We start from the raw sequence: 18,159 nt of genomic DNA, 5'->3' as shown, positions 1-18,159 counted from the left end.
GGAATTTTAAATAAGTAAAATTACCATAGGGCCATTGATTGTCTGTGGAGAGAGGTAAAAAGGTGCAAGGGCATTAAGGTCTTTTCCAAGGGAGGAGAAAAAGAGGGGGAGGGGGGGGGGGGGGGCAAGGCCATGCCTAGGGCTCTCAAGAGCCTAGGACACCTACCCTAGGAAAAGTAAGAGCCTCACCCCACCCATTGACTAAACCTCCAATCATTTCCCTCTTACACATCTAATCATTTTTTTTTTTAAATTTCTTTTTCCTCAAGAAAATAACTCTCTCCATTCTCTCTCCACCAAAACCGAACCCAAGTCCCTCTACTCTCCATTGCTGCCATTTTTCTCTCCATGAGCCAAGAGCACTCATTCCCATTGAAGGAGGAGGGAGAAGCTTAAGAGCACACTAAGGAAGAGTAAGTTCGAACCCTACTCAACTTTTCTCCTCTATTCTTCTTCAAACCCAAAACCAAAGGGTTTATGTTATATGCATGTGATCTAATAGCCATGTATGGCTTTGATCTTGTGTTCTAAGGTTCAAGAGAGACTTGTACGGGTAGTACCTCAAGGATCTAGCACTTTGGTGGTCTAGTGAAGGCAAGGTAAGAAATCTTGGTAGTTTGCATGTTTTCTACACTAATCATTTTCTTAAAAATCTGCATGTGGAACTTGGGGCTTGGTTTTAAAGTTTTGAGCACTAAGGGAAGATGTTGAAGAGCTAAGGAACACATCTCCAAGCTAGGGCTTTGAAAGGTAGAATCTATGGTTGAGTTTTTATGTTTTGTGGTGATTCTTGTAGATCTTGTTGTATAGGGTATTTCAATAGTTATTGAGCTTATTTTATGCTTAATATTGAGATTTATGTGTGGTATGATTATTTGCATGCATTCATGTGGCTAGGGTTATGCTAGAAATGCTTATTGTTGTTAGGTTGTGTAAAAATGCATGCTTCCAAAATTCTGTGGTCTGGCTTCCAACGGGTTAGATCGCACTCCACTCTCTCTATTTGTGAAAAATATTTGTGTAGTTGCATAATTATTTGTGAGTACTTGATGATAGGCCTTGGAAAATTGTAAGAAGGGGGAGCTCGGGGATGACAGGAAGAGGAGCTCAGGTCCTCAGAGCTAAAGTTTGGCCCTTGCTGATCAGTTTGCAAGCGACCATGGTGGCGTCGTTCACGATCTGACGAAAGTCTTTCTCCCCGGGAGGAAGACTAGATAGGGTCTCGTACTGACCCCCGAGGTTCACAGACCGCTCTGTCCTCGCGAATATAGCTACACAAAGAGCGAACTCTGTCAGAATCTTTAAAAGAAAAAATATATATAATGCACAAGTGATAAAAGTTCACGTGCTGAGTTCACAAAGATAGAAGACTTACGTGGACGGTTGAAGAATCGATGGTCGCAGTTCTTGAACCCATTTTACATAAACAATAAATCCTTATAGTCATTTGGGTGGCTGTGGAGGTCGATGAAAAAGGCAGAGTTTGGGAAATGAGTGAGGTAGTAAAATCCATCACCTCGCCCCTTCTGGTTGGGGCTGGCCTTGAGGCAGAAGAAGTATAGGATGTCTGCCCAAGTGGGGACCTCCCACTCATGCCTCAGAAACAAATACTTTAGCCCCACCAAAAGCCTATATAAATTTGGGGGGAGCTGGAATGGAGCTAGTTTGACGTAGTTCAAAAAGTCTACGAAATACTGGTCCAACGGGAGAAAGGCACCGACCTTTAGGTGCTCATCACTCCAAGCCCCGTAGTCATCTTGGAGGGAGGCGCAGCTCCATTCTCCCTCCAGCGTAGGTCGGGCGACAATACCGTCAGCTCCCATCTCAATCCTGTGATTCAGTAGGATCTTGTTCACTTTCCTCTGATTCATTATATGGGAGACTATATGCTCAACCTCAAAGAATGTGTTGGGGTCGACCACAATCTCTCTCTCCACCACAGGACCAAAGTGAGGGATGGGAGAATTAGAGGCGATTTTCTTGCCTTTATCTTGGTTCTAAACAGAGGAGCTCGTGGAAGTTTTCTTTGTGGGTGCCATGATTCAGATCGCCTGACAACAAAGCGACCTATTTGTAGGCGACCTAAAATGGTTTCTAGCTACGGCTGTAGAGGTATGTAAGATCAAAGGTTTAAGTGGTTTACTTTCGAGATTTAAAAAATTATATGAGCTGAGCATTGCCCTAGCCTCAACATGTGGTCCTAGGCCACTCGCCTCGATTTCTTAAAATTCCCAGATACTTCGGGATTCGCGTGTCAGATCCGTCAGACCCACTACTTTCCTTTTGAAAGCGGTTTAATGCAAAACTGCCTAAGGAATCGTAACCTTTAAGCTACCTAGGATTAAACCTAAAACCCCTTCGGCTTCTACACCCTAAACAGGTATACAAACCGATTTACCATTAGAATTTTGTCAGAAAATTCCAAAAAAAATGCCTTGTTTTATGAGTACCTTATTTCTAAACAAGTCTGATTTTATTCATTTAGCCTAAACAGAACCCTATTTCCCATTTACACTCAGACATAGCCTAAAAGATATTGAGCAAAGGGCATTTTTCAGAGTAAAAGACTCACTGGAAAATAAAGAGTTGAAAAAAATTCAAATTAGGTGAGGAAATATTTACAGATTATATGCTTGTTCAAAAAAGATGTTGATATGTTCACGAGAAGCTCCTTGAAAGCTTCTGAAAGTCTAAAAGGCGATGGAGGGTTTTTGGAAGACTTTGGACAAGGAAAAGGGAAACTTTGTTGTTTTTTAAAAGGAAATTTTTTGAATGCAAAGGTGGTGAGGTTTTAGAACTGATCATCCTATTTATACGTAAACTATAGGAATTAATTTGGGCCATCCGATTGGGTTAGGTTGATATCCAAAGGCCAAGATTAAATGAACCATACAGCGACAAAAAGTTGACAGGACAATTGTCAGAATCCTCGAAACTCGAACGGAAGCCAATCGTAGGCAGCCACATGTCCAGTACTCGAGTTGTAGACAGGCATGATTTTACATGGCAGAAGCCTAAAAGCCCCTACTGTGCATGTCAGAATGTGACGACATCAAGCACGAGCAGGAGATTGGGGGGAGAATGTTGTACCCTGAAATTAGCACGAGTTCAATTAGTTCGGGTACAACTGGCAAATGAATATGTAGAAAAATAGCCAAGTAGAATATCTGGCTAATAGTGATGTGATCAGCTCGAGTTTGGAGGTTTGACAACATGATACACATTTTATTATTAGATCACCTCTCAGGATAACAATTGAGTTCAAGATTATAATAACCAGGTCCAACTTTGGGTATTCTAAGCTTACTACAAGCTAGGATTCAGATAGTCATTGAACACGAGCTCGGGTGAGATATTCAGCTCGTGGAAACTTGGGCAGAACACAAACTGAAGGATCCCAAGAGATTCAAAGGCTCTTTATACGCTCATTAATGCACAGGTTGTCTCACATATCTATCATTTATTATCCGAGATAGCAGAAGTATATTCTATTCTGTTATCAAATCATATCGCAATGTAAATGGGAATAATTTGTATTAAATAGACGCCATATTTATTCATGTGGTTGAATCACGCGATTACCCAAAACATGTCCATGAAATTCCCCTATAAATACTAGAGATAATGGACAAGGAAGGGGACAGCCATTTTTGTATTGCTAAAACTCTGCAGAAATTAAGAAAGAAAAGTTATAATATTGACTCGTGGACTAGGTGGATTTTAACCACTGAACCACGTAAAAGTTGTGCGTGTTCGAGAGAGTGTTTATTACTTCATTGTAGTTTATAATCTAGCACTAATCTACCTGCTTAATTTCTTAATAAACTGTTGGCGAAAAATCGCGTCAACAGGTCACTATAAAATTGTAGAGGAAAATGTGTTAAGGTATAAGGGATATGATTTTTCAAAATTTGCCCTAGAATCTAGAAACAAAACTTTTGGGCAACAAGCACTGCCCAGATGGCTTTAAACATTTTGTTGAGATTTATAATTCCAAAAATTATGAAAGTTTGTAGGAAGCTAATTTAGACATATTTTAAGATCCCTGTAGAATGTCATAAATAACTAGAGGAATAAATTTTCAAAGTTACCTTAAAATATGAGAAAAACTTCTAGGCAGCAGGCACTGCCCAGATTGCTTTAAAAATTCGAATGGGTTTTTCCATCCCAAAAATTATAAAATTTTGCAGGGAATTAGTTAATATGTGTACATGGACTCCTGTAAAATTTGAGAGAGAAAATATGTTCAAGTTTAAGATAAATAATTTTTCTAAGTTTTCCCTAAAAACTGAAAAGTAGCAATTTCGAACCTTAACGAAAAGTTGATTTTACCATTTTATAAGTTAAGGGTCCTTCGTTCCAAAAATAACATAAAAAGAGATCCTAGGTTATGGATAAAAATGGTAAAAATAGGAATTTGGGATTTTGTAGAACCTTAAGAGAATAGGATAACATTATTGGATATAATTTGTAAAGGGTCAAAAAGCGGTATTTTGGTAAATGATAGAAAACAGTAAACTTTCGTAAGAGGACGACAAGTTGGTATTTTTCTAAAGTTATGAGTATAATAGAACTCCTTTTTCTAAAACCAAAATACGAATTATCCGATAAGAGAGTTCTTTAGTTAAAGAATATTAAGATGCACGGTACGGAGAGCGTGTGCAGTGAGGCTGATTTTCTCATGTTACTATAAAGACTGAAACGAAATTTGGCTTTATACATTGTAAGGTGTATGAGAGGCTATAATATAGAGTCTCTAAGAGAACTTTATTGCTTGTAGCTATCATAGAATATTAGCTACAAGAGTATGCCATAGTTTATTCTGAGTACACTGTATTAATTACAGTAACCGCAAAAGGGAAAACGAATAGTGGTGTTAAAGATCCAGCTAGGAACTAAGGACTCCAAGTAAGTTAGCCTTTCTCTTTCTTGGCTACAACATGAATATACTAGTGTGTGCTTGTAGTAGTAGATTACACTAGGTTTGTTTGGGTCATTAAGACCAGGGTATGCTTATTTCTACCTTTATAATGCTTATGCATTCTGCGGCTTAATGGTAACTGAGTTTGGGTGGGATCCAGAACCTTATTATAATATTGTCCGGGTTGGAGGCATGACAATGGTGAGATTATAGTCTGGGTTGGAGCCAGGACATGGTAAGTCTTGACCACAGATTTGGCCAACGACGAGTAGACGTCAAAACTACACTAAACCTTCAAGAGAAAAAACGACACTGATGATTTTTATAGTGGTTCAGCCCCAATGTGTTGGTAATAGCCTAGTCCACTTAGAGTTACGATTTATAGATCTACACTAAAGATTAGATGAACCTGAGTCAACTTAGTTTCTTCAGTGTAAATGTAAAGAATACAATACTTCTCTCAAAATGCAAATACTCTCTTAGGAAAATTAGAATCTGAATCCCTAAATGATGCCATGAGCTCTGTATTTATAGGCCCAGGATTGTACAAACTGAAATCCCTCATAATCGGGATCTTTCTATTACTCTCACAATATTTAGTTAATAATAATATTTAAAATACAACAATACACGACTTCTTTGGGATAATCTGAGAGATTCCCGTGTAGGCAAGACTGATTCTAGTCTAAGCCGTTGCTAGAATTTCGCTTGCATAACAATAATATGTTCAGTAAGTCGGCGTCACTTCTTGGAGAAAAACCGGTCGGCCAAAACAGTTGATCGGTCAGCCATGCACTCCACCGGTCGGCCAAACACTTGACTGGTCGGCCACGCACCTCACCGGTCAGCCAAACACTTGACTGGTTGGCCACGCACCTCACCGGTTGGCCAAACACCTGATTGGTTGGCCACGTACCTCACCGGTCGGCCAAACACCTATCTGGTCGGCTAAGCACTCCTTCGGTCGGTCAAACACCTCACCAGTCGGCCAAGCACCTGACTAGTCGGCCGGAGTAGGTCACTAATCAGTCAAGTATCTCTTGCCACTTGTCACCTTTATTTCCACGTCACCATTTTCAAATTTTGGGGATAACATTTGCCCCCCAAGTTTATTATATGATATTCTCACATAATAAACTTTTTTCTCCACTGCTGACGGGATAAAAAAAAACTAACTTTACACATTCTCCCGCCTCTGCAACAAACCACGACGTCTTACTAGACCACAATCACTGTAATTAACTGCTCCCAATCGTGGGGGAGAAAATATACCCAAGAGAATTCCAAGAGTCTAAGAATAAGTGACAATTTCCACTTTTCCCTTTAAATAGACCCATAAGTGCTCAATATTCACAAGCAAAAAGAAAACCAAAAAGCTCCCAAACTCCTTCATCTCTTCTTGGTCGTGTACCTCCAAGAGCTCCGAGAAAGGCTCCAATTTCCTTCTAGCAAATCCAAGGGTTCCTCAAGAAATCACACATTTGGGTAAGCTCTTCTTCCTCATCTCCACTTATGCGTTTTTTTTCTTCTCTTAAAGCCAAAGAAACTTGTAGGCCGAAACCTCCATTTAAAATACACCCATGAATTTGTGTTTGAATCCTTGATGAATGATGCATATTGTGGCTGTTTTGATGTTGTTTAGACTATGGGTAAATCAATCTTGTCTCCAATTTCATGAAAATTTGAAGAAAAACTAATTTTTTACCCCAAATTGCATATTTGGGTTTATGGGTATTTGATGAGAAATAGGATCCCTAGAACTTCATGAACCTTTCAAATCCCATATTTTGATCTTGTTGTAGTGTATTTTGAGTGAGAAAAATGTGTTTGTGTCTATGCCCTTTGAGATTTGGGTCCTCTCGAAAATGGTCTATTATGGAGTATGTCCATGGCCGATCGGTCATTTCCCCATTTTTGAATATTGGGACCTGCCCCTAACCAATTGGGCATGTCTCTTCCTGCTCGGACACAAGCACATTTGGCTCGAACTTGTGCCCCACCGATCGGCCACCACGAACTAGCCCCAGCCCCTCGGCTGTGCATCTCATCTACCCGGATCAGTACATAGCCGATCGGAAACAAGGCCCAGCCGCTCGGACCAGCATCCAACTGCTTGGATGCACGCCTAATGTACTCCCTCGGATGCACCACCAACCGCTCGAACAAAGAGCCCAACTCCTCGGCTGCGTACCAGCAACCCCTCGGCACCCACTTCTCGAACGCGCGCATACACAACCACCCAATCAGATCGTCACAACATCCGCCCAGGAACTAGGCGCATCTACTCAGACACTAGCGCGTCTGCTCGGACGCATCAGTTGCCTGGATGCACGGATTAGTGCTCGGATCAGCCCAACTGCTCGGGTGCATACAGATCCGCCCAGATAGCATGCCTCTACTCGAACACCACCGCACATCTGCTCGGGCACTACATGGAGCACCTGGTGGACACACCCATCCGCTCAGATGCACACCTACCCGACCGGTCATGCACATGCATTCACCCGGACACATGAATGCCCCCAAACACTTGGGCTTGCAATATTTCTTTTTTCCCTCATGAACTTTTATTTTGGGTAGTAGAACATATTTTTACTACCCAGAAATTTTTTTTCCAAGCAGTAAATAAAAGTTTTTCTTTTGCACTGATTGATTTATGTTTGTTTGGTTACTCACCTCCCCATACTTTTCTTTTTTGTAGATGAATCGATTCGACTAAAGGGGAGGTGACAACCATACAAATTCTGACACTTCAATTCTGCAATCGAGCAACACTCCTCAAAGTAGCGACTCTTCATCCAAGTCTCCTAGCAGTCGCACCCCCGAAGATCGCCTTTGCCGCCTTAAAAAGATCCTTCCCCGGTCAGCCTTATATTTCCTTCACGAAGAACAGTTTCTCAATCAACAGGCTGAACATCCAGAAATGAGGGTGAAGAAATCCAACCGACTTCCTCAGGACCAAGACCCTCAGGTTGCTCGCAGAGCCGCACAGAAGGTAGTGGAACGTAGTGAAGTTCGAACTGTGGCTTCTTCAAGACCGCCCCGCCAGATACAAAAACCCAGCAAACCTCAGAGAAAAATTATTCAGAAATTTACCACTGAGATTCAACAATTAGCTGTTCAAAAACCAAGAAAAGACGGAGATGAAACACCCTCTTGGTTTACAGCCAAACCTTCTAAACTTAACCCCTGCATGTTTGACAAACACATTCAAGCTTCGGGCCTGAAAGGGGTTAACGTGATATACCCGCGTCCTCATCAGAGAGCCAACAATCCTGGTGGACCTTACTGTGCCTAGTCTAGATACCATGTATTCGCAGGAGCTACCATTCCGCTGCATCCTTTCTTTTAGTCAGTAGCGGATTATTTTAATGTCTCTCCTTTCCAGATTGCTCCCAATGGCATTCAGGCATTGTCCGATTTATACATTCTATACTTCTTGCAAGGTTGGGATTCACCCACTCCTCATGAAGTGCACTACCTCTTCGACTTTAGGACCAACCCAAGCCACAAGAATACAGGTTTTTTCCACCTATTCCACAGGCATAAAGGGATCAAATACCTCCATGGTATTGCTCATAAATCAAATCCCGAAAAATACTATACAGAGTATTTTCTGACTTCAGATATCAAGGCCAACAACTTAGCCTTCACACATGCGGGTCCATTTCACCAGCCTCTGCCTACCAAGGAAATGTGTTCCTGAGCAGAAGAACTGGCTAACATGTCCACCGAGGAGAAGAATGTAAAAGAGTTGGTTAACGTGGACAATCTTCAGATGGTGGGGTTGTTACCAAGCAACCAGAACATCATAGGAGAAAGTACTACTAAGGAAGCGAATGCAACTGACCAGTCCAATGCTGACACTGAAGTAGTGACCGATCAGTTCTCTCCTGAACCATCTCCCTACTCTTGTAGACCAGGCAACCTCATTATTAGGGAACCCCTGCCAGAGGATCAATGTAGACGAGTCGCTCCCACATAGCCTAGGAAAGGAAAGACCATTGAGCTTCATAGGGACTTCAGCTCACCATCTGAAGAAGAGGACGACTCTATTGATCAAATCCTAAACTCAGGTTCAGTAGTCATAGTTTGATGTTTGGTTATAAATAATTTGGTTATACAAAATCTATAGAGTTGTCTGGTAGTAGTAAAAATATTTATCTACATATTTCTCCAATTTTTACTAACAAATCTTGTGTTCACTCTTTTGTAGATTCAGAGATGTTCAAGCAATTCAACACTACCCTTGCCCAAAAGAGGAAATCTGGGGAGGGAAGTGGCTCAACTCCTCCAATCAAAGTTCCAAGGATAACCCCGACCAGCCAGGGAAGACAACCTGAGCAGCTCATCACAATCCCGCAGCTGACTCCCTCATCAATTTCTCCCTCTGCGATTTTAACCCCCACTCGCTCGACTGGCTTAAGTGAGCTTCTTTGCATCACTGGCAACATCGGGAAGGAATTTCTTGAGTAGACTCTTCACGATGCTTCAACAATTCAAAACTTTGAATCTCTACCTCGACTCAGTGTTGAAGTCGTCCTGCAAAGGGGGCTTGCCCAACTGATGAATGTAAGTATTTTATCCTAAGACATCCTAGTTCGTTATTAATTGCTTTTACTTGTAGTAACTTTCTGTTTTCCATTGCAGTAGCTTATTACAATCAGCCATGCTCAACACCGAGCAGTAGACTACAAGGAGTTGATTAAGGTCTTGAATGATTAGCTGGTGGAAGCCCAAACCAAAGTAGAAACTCTAACTTCCTCTGAAAAGGATCTCAGATCCAAGGTTGAGCAGGTGGAGAAGACCATTGCCGAGCGGTATGGATCTCTTAGGGAGCTAGCTGATGAAAACCAGAAACAAATTCAACTTAACAAGACATTGATTGATCAGCTGGAGAGACTGACTTGCAAAAATGAGGAGCTGAAGCGAGAGAAGGAAACCGATCTCGCTCGCTACGAGGAGATTTGTTTCAACTGCTTCTACCAGATATGGAAGTTGAAAAAACCCCTCAACCTTGACTTTCTCACAGAGGAGACCAAGGTAGAAGAACTTGCCAAGTGCGAGGCAAAGGCTGCTGAGGAAGCAGCCAATCCTGCTGGTGTTGCACCCTTTTCTCCTACGTTATCATTCCGACCAGAGGAAGCTACTGATGCCGAGGTTGGTGTTGATCAACCCGAGTGACCATCCGACCAGGGAGTCTTTTAGCCAACCAGTAGATACTTATTTTGTATTTTGTTATTACACTTTACTCATATGGCCGAGCTGTTGGCATGAACATTTTACTTTTTTAGACTTGGGTCATTTAAAAGTTTTATTGTGATAGATGCCTTACATTTTCATATGAGTGCTTAGTTTTCTAACTTAGAAATTCTAAACATTTCATAAGTCACTACTAAGTATGCTTTCTCACATTCTTATTGCTATAACATTTTATGAGCATAGCGTTTTGTTTACACATGAATAGTTGTTCTTAACTTAAAATTTTGAAAAAATTCCAAGTTACTTAAGCTTTGTAAAACAAGTTAGCTTAACGACCCCTTTTGACTTCAAAAATTTACAAGTCAGTTTGAAAAAAAATATTTTTGCTCGTGTTCTTATTGCTTGTGTTGAATTATATACCAGTATACCCTATGTGCCCCCCAAGTGATTGAGGGTTGAAAAATCCTTGATCACTTGCTACTTGACCGAATTTGTCCGAGCAGTTATTACTCGTGAAACACATTGAATATAAGGAGGATATTTTAGCAGTTAAACACTGCAAAAACATTCGACTATTTAAACGTTGGCCATTCATCTGATGGATACCGACCAGTTACACAATGCCTGGTTTTTCCCTCTAGAAAACCTTTTTTGTTTTAAAATGCACTGACAGTTGAACACTACCAAAGTAAGAATAATCAACAAATATGCAAAATTTGTAGCAAGATTTGACCGCGCTGCGCGTGATCTCTTTTATTACTCGTAAAAAAAATAAGGACAAAGCGTGTCTAATTACGAGTCTCAAACAAAATAAAATTGTTCAAAAAAAATGACTGGTTAGCAAATAGCCAGTTCACAAAAAAACTTAAATAACAAGTTAAACACTTGAAACTAAGCTACTACTCTGTAAACAGTATTTATTGATAATATTTCCTCAAGTGCTCGCCGTTCCAATAGTTCCTGATCAGCTCTCCATTTAATCGAGAAAGTTTGTAAGTGTCAGGTGGTAAGACTTGCTCAATCTGATACGGTCCCTCCCAATTTGGTCATAGCACTCCAATAGTTCCTGATCAGCTCTCCATTTAATCGAGAAAGTTTGTAAGTGTCGGGTGGTAAGACTTGCTCAATCTGATACGGTCCCTCCCAATTTGGTCCTAGCACTCCAACTGACGGGTCTCTGATGAACACCTTTCTGAGGACCAAATCTCCGACCTAGAACTTTCGATCTCTAACTTTGGAATTAAAATAGCGGGCCACTTTTTGCTGATGGGCAGCAACTCTCAAGTTTGTTTTTTCTCGTCTCTCTTCAAGAAAATCCAAAGATTCAGCTAACAACTGGTGATTCTCGTCCTGGTCATACGTGGTTCTCCGATGAGATGGTGGGTCTACTTCGACAGGAAACATGGCTTCATATCCATATGCCAAGGAAAAAGGGGTATGACCAGTTGTTGTCCGAGCAGTAGTCCTGTATGACCAAAGGACTTCTGGCAATTCTTCCGCCCAAGCACCCTTAGCTCGTTCAAGATGCTTTTTTAGAGTATCCTTCAAAGTCTTATTTACAGCTTCAACCTGCCCATTGGCTTGCGGATGACCTACCGAGGAGAAACTTTTCGTAATGCCATGCCTAGTGCAGAAATCGGTAAACAAGTCACTATTGAACTGAGTGTCGTTGTCAGAGACTATCTTCTTGGGCAGACCATAGCAACATATTATATTCTTAACTACAAAATCTAACACTTTCTTTGAGGTGATCGTTGCTAGTGGTTCGGCTTCGGTCCACTTGGTGAAATAATCCACAGCAACTACTACAAACTGTACTCCTTTTCCTTTGGGTAGTTTCCCGATCAGATCAATGCCCCATACTATAAAAGGCCATGGGCTCTGCATCTGCTTCAAGACATTTGGAGGTGTCCTGGGTACTTTAGAAAATCTCTGGCATTTATCACACTTCTTCACATACTCCATGGAATCTTCATTCATTGTAGGCCATAAAAATCCTTGCCGTAAAATCTTTTTAGATAGACTCTGCCCCCCAGCATGATCTCCGCAAAACCCCTCGTGTACTTCGGTCAATAAGTTTTTTGACTAGTCGGGTGCTATGCATCTTAGCAGTGGCATAGAGTACCCTCTTCTATACAACATCCCATCCATCATAATATACCTAACAACTTGCCTCATAATCTTGTTGGCTTCATTACGATTATCTGGTAGGACTCCTTGCTCAAGGTAAGTAATGATGGGTGCATCCAAGTGTCAGCTATTGTGATGGGCATGGCTTCTTGTTCATTAATACTCGGCTCTGCCAAGTATTCCACTGGTACTATATTCAAAGTTTTAGCATCTTTTGCACTAGCTAATTTTGCTAGAGCGTCTGCATTAGAGTTTTGCTCCCGTGGCACCAGCTTAATAGTATACTCTTCGAATTGTGCTAGCAAATCCTTCGTCTTATTCAAGTATGCCATCATGCACAGGCCCCTTGCTTGATATTCCCCTAAGACTTGGTAGACCACAAATTGGGAATCACTATTTACTTCGACCGACCGGGCACGAACATCTCTAGCCAAGCGCAAGCCTGCTAGGAGGGCTTCATACTCTGCCTCATTATTAGAAGCGTTAAATCTGAACCTCAGTGCGCAATGAATTCGGTGCTTCTTCGGCGTGATTAATATAATTCCTGCTCCCGAATGATGTTCGTTTGACGACCCATCAATAAAAAGTTGCCAAGTAGGAAAATCCTCTCTCTGCCCGGTCACATGGTTTTGCTGGTCAGGAATATCAGGAATCCCAGCACATTCAGCAATAAAATTCGCCAAAGCCTCTCCTTTAATAGCAGACCTTGGTTGATATTTGATTTCGAATTGGCTCAATTTAACCGCCCATTTAAGTAAACGACCAGATGACTCTGGCTTCTGCAAGACTTGGCGTAGGGGCTGGTCGGTAAGTACTTTAATGGGATGTGCCTGGAAGTATGGTCGCAATTTTTGGGATGCAAGTACCAAGAAATAGGCCAACTTCTTGATCACAGGATACCTTGACTCTGCTCCTATCAGCCGCTTGCTAACATAGTACACCGGATGCTGCGCTTTATCTTCTTCTCGCACTAGAGCAACACTGACAGCATGCTCTGTGACTACTAAGTAAACAAAGAGGTCTTCCCCATCAACTGGCTTTGAAAGAACAGGAGGTTGAGCCAAGTGTTCCTTTATGGCTTGAAAAGCTTGCTCACATTCTTCCGTCCATTCAAATTTCTTGCTTCCTCTAAGCAAGTTGAAAAATGGGACACATTTGCCCGTTGATTTAGAAATGAACCTGCTTAGAGCAGCAATCCGCCCAGTCAAGCTTTGCACATCCTTAATCCTGGCTGGAGACTTCATTTCTGCGAGCGCCTTTATCTTCTCTGGATTTGCTTCTATTCCTCGCGAGTTAACAATAAACCCAAGAAATTTTCCAGAACTTACTCCAAATGAGCATTTGAGGGGATTCAACTTCATGCTGTACTTTCTCAGTACTGCAAAGCATTCCTCCAAATCTCATACATGTCCTTCAGCTTCCTTTGACTTTACCAGCATATCGTCTCCGTACACCTCCATGTTTTTGCCGATTAAGTCACGGAACATGCCATTCACTAAACACTGGTAGGTGGCTCCCGCGTTCTTCAAGCCGAATGGCATGACCTTATAACAGTACAACCCTATGTCTGTTCAGAAACTGGTATGCTCCTCATCGGGAGGATGCATACTAATCTGGTTATACCCTGAGTAAGCATCCATAAAAGAAAAAGTTTCATGACCAGAGGTCGCGTCAACCAACTGGTCTATTCTTGGAAAAGGAAAACAGTCCTTAGGACATGCTTTGTTCAGGTCGGTAAAGTCCACACAAGTCCTCCATTTTCCATTGGACTTGGGCACTAATATTGGATTTGAAACCCAGGCGGGGTAATAAGCCTCCCTTATAAACTCGTTTTCCTTTAGTCGCTCCACCTCCTCCTTGAGAGCCTTTGCTCAATCCTTATCAAGCAGTCTTCTCTTCTGCTGCACTGCTGGATAGCTTTCATCCACGTTGAGCACGTGGCTGATCACAGTTGGTGAGATACCCACCATATCTTTGTGAGACCAAGCGAAGACATCTTTATTCCTCCACAAAAATTCTACCAGCTATGATCTTACTTCTAATTTCAACTTTTTTCCAACCTTGACCCCTCTGGTCGGGTCATTCTCATCTATTGGAACCTCCTCTAATTCTTCCGTAGGTCCCACCTCACTATCATAATCCCCAAAGCGAGGATCAAAGTCCATTCCCTCGCTTTGGGAAATACCCTATTTGGTGACTTCATCACCGAATGGGGTTTGTTGCTCACTTAAACCAAGAGTGCTTTCTTGGCCAAACTCCTCCAACATTCTTTCCTGATCGGCTACGACTGTAATGCTTTGTTGGTCGACATCCATCTCCTCTACCTCCTCTCTATCTGCACATACAATCATATTTTTTTCTTTAGTCCCCTTTCGTGCATTAGCTACCGAGGCATTATAACATTCTCTAGCTTCTCTCTGGTCTTCTCAGACACAACCTATGCCTACAATGGTCAGGAACTTCATAGAAAGGTGCCATATAGAGACCGCCGCATGCAAGGCTGTGAGTAGTGGTCAACCAATCACCACATTATAAGCCGACGAACAGTCAACTGTCAGAAACTCTGTCATAACTGTCTCGTGCTTGGGAGCATCTCCTGTTGTGACTGGTAACTTGATCGTTCCGGCCGGCGACAACCCTTCTCCAGTAAATCCATAAATGACTTAATAGCATGGCTTCAAGTCATTAATAGATAGTTTCATCCTTTCAAAGGATGATTTATAGATGATGTTCACAGAGCTCCCCATGTTGACCAGACATCTCTTCACCTTCATGTTTGCTATTTGGACTGTAATGACGAGGGGGTCATTATGAGGATATCTCACATGTCGTGTATCATCTTCAGTGAAAGTGAGGGACTCACTTTCATACCGTGGGTTCTTTGGAGGCTGCTCCTCTACAGTCATGACCTCAGACGTCGATGTTGCGTCCAACTCATGTCGGAGTGTTCGAGCATATCTCTCCCTTGCTTTGTTGCTATCCCCAGCCAGATGTGGACCTCCACATATAGTGTCTAGAGTGAAGTCCACAGGCTCGGGTTGTAAGGGTAGAGACCACTGTCGCTTGAACCTAGGATTATTGTTACTTCCCTCTCCTTGGATCTTTTCTGCTCGATATTTTTTCAATTTCCCCAACCAGAGGAGAAACTCTATCTCATCTTTGAGATGATTGCATTCATTCGTGTCGTGACCATAGTCTCCATGGAAACGACAGAACTTATTCAAAACTCTCTTACTCATCTCCTTCCTGATGGGTGGGGGTTTCCGATAGGGGACCTCTTGATGACTCGCGAGATATATCTTTTCTTGGCTGGCCGAAAGAGTGGTGTAATTGGTGAACCGAGGTTCATACTTAGTTGGCTTGTCGTTTGGTCCCGACTTAACCTTCTTTTCCTCATGGCGGTCAGACACGTTATTCCCACGTTTCTTACCACCATTTTGTCCATTTCCACCATTCTTAGGAGGATTAGTTGATCCGCCCGGATTGTTTAGGCTTTTCTCTCCTTTCTCAATCGCATCATCCAATTTCATATATTTGTCCGCCCGGTCAAGAAATTGTTGTAATGTTGAAATTGGATTGCGATGGATACTGTCCCATAAAGGACTCCGATCGATTATGCCAGAAGAAATGGCCACCATCTTCCCCTCAACTCCAACTGCAGTTGCTCGGTTGGCTTCTCTCATGAACCTTTGTATGTAGTTCTTGAGAGATTCATCTTTCCCTTGTTTAATATCTGCCAAGTGATTGGCGTAAACCGGAGGGGTCCGAGCAGCGCTAAACTGCCTACAAAATTATTTCCTGAAACTCTCCCAAGAAGTAATAGAGTTTGGCTTAAATTTCCAATACCACTCTTGGGCAGTATCGAATAATGTAGTGGGGAAAACTTTGCAGCGATAGTCATCGCTCACTCCGAGAAGCTCCATTTGGTCTTCGAACTTTCCCACATGCCTTATCGGATCTGCCTTTTATGTATAAACTGGCAGTACCGATGCTTTATACTTCGCTGGCAGCTGGGCTGCTCTAATTCGAGCACATAATGGGCTGCCACTCCTGTGGTCCACTAGATCGATTGCAGAAGGTCATTTCGACAGACCTTGAACTATTGCCGTTAGCGCATCAAGCTGGGCTTGGATGCCTGGGACCACTGCTGGGGACTCAAGTTTTGGACCGCCTGGTCAAGTGCTCCTATCCGGCGCACCATCATCAAGTATTTCTACTTGACTGGTATGTCAGTTCGGATCTCGCCCTTCGACCGGGACGGTCCTTCTCATGTCGGCAATGACATCTCTTAAATCCTTCTGAGAGGTATGCCTCCCTAACCGATCAAACACTGTGCTCTGAGTTTTTTCAGAAGGCTTACTGTGCGGGACATGCTCCTTGCCACTGCGCTGCTGGTTGGGATGTAGCGGTGGCCTTCCTGTCTGTGTCGGGCGGTCTTTTCCTCCTCACTGGTTGTTTTCATCCTTTTCCTTCGACTGGTCAGTGTGATGACTATCAGCTTCATCATGACCATGCCCGTCTTTGAAGTGCGAAGTTTCTTTACCTCGAGGAGTACTATTTTACTCCTGCCCGGGTGGAGTCTTCTTACTGCCTGATTTGTGACTTCCGGATCTGGAAGTTTCTGATCGGTGGCTCCTAGAGGGGGTTCTGGAGTTCCCCCTTTGGGTTGAGGCAGTGCTCGATCGGATCCCATCTTCTTCTCGACCAGGAGGGTTACTACCGCTTCTATTTGGTCCTCGAGAGTTGGGTCTGTCAGTGGTTTTTCGACCAGCTTCTATGATCCTTGCTCCTTTGGTGGCTGCTCCTCGCATTGCAGCTTGGGCATTGGCCTGGGCCAACTGCGTAGTCGCCTCCACAGTGAGTGCAGCCTCGCGGTGTCACCTATCGGCCTCCTCCTGCCATTGCTTGATCTCTTCGCTCCTGGTGTCCATCTCCCGTCATTGCTGCTCAAATGCAGCCTTCTGTCTAGCCATCTCTTCAGTGAATGACTCCCGTCGGGCGTTGAATTGTGTCATTTCCTCCTAGAAAGCCCCCATGGCTTCCTGGAGTTGTTCAACCTCTGGAGTCATGTCCTCGAGCAAGACTCTAGGCTCAGTCTCGTGGTCTTGAGGACCAGGACCTTCTGATCTAGCAGGCTCTTTAGAGGAACCTGGCTTCTTCGAGGCCGCATTGGTGTTTTTAGGCGCCATAAAAATAAGGAAATTGTCTGTTTTTCTCTTCAGGATCTTAATGAAAGCACCAAAATGTTGACCACAGATTTGGCCAACGACAAGTAGACGTCAAAACTACACTGAACCTTCAAGAGAAAAAACGACACTGGTGATTTTTATAGTGGTTCAGCCCCAATGTGTTGGTAATAGCCTAGTCCACTTAGAGTTACGATTTATAGATCTACACTAAAGATTAGATGAACCTGAGTCAACTGAGTTTCTTCAGTGTAAATGTAAAGAATACAATACTTCTCTCAAAATGCAAATACTCTCTTAGGAAAATTAGAATATGAATCCCTAAATGATGCCATGAGCTCTGTATTTATAGGCCCAGGATCGTACAAACTGAAATCCCTCATAATCGGGATCTTTCTATTACTCTCACAATATTTAGTTAATAATAATATTTAAAGTACAACAATACATGACTTCTTTGGTATAATCTGAGAGATTCCCGCGTAGGCACAACTGATTCTAGTCTAAGCCGTTGCTGGAATTTCTCTTGCATAACAATAATCTATTCAGTAAGTCAACGTCACTTCTTGGAGAAAAACTGGTCGGCCAAAACACTTGACCAGTCGGCCATGCACTCCACCGGTCGGCCAAACACCGCACCGGTCGGCCATACACTTGACTGGTCGGCCACGCACCTCACCGGTCGACCACGTACCTCACTGGTCGGCCAAATACCTATCT

Source organism: Humulus lupulus, chromosome X, assembly GCF_963169125.1.
Source record: "Humulus lupulus chromosome X, drHumLupu1.1, whole genome shotgun sequence".
Taxonomy (NCBI): domain Eukaryota; kingdom Viridiplantae; phylum Streptophyta; class Magnoliopsida; order Rosales; family Cannabaceae; genus Humulus; species Humulus lupulus.
Note: the sequence above shows the minus strand (reverse complement) of the source record.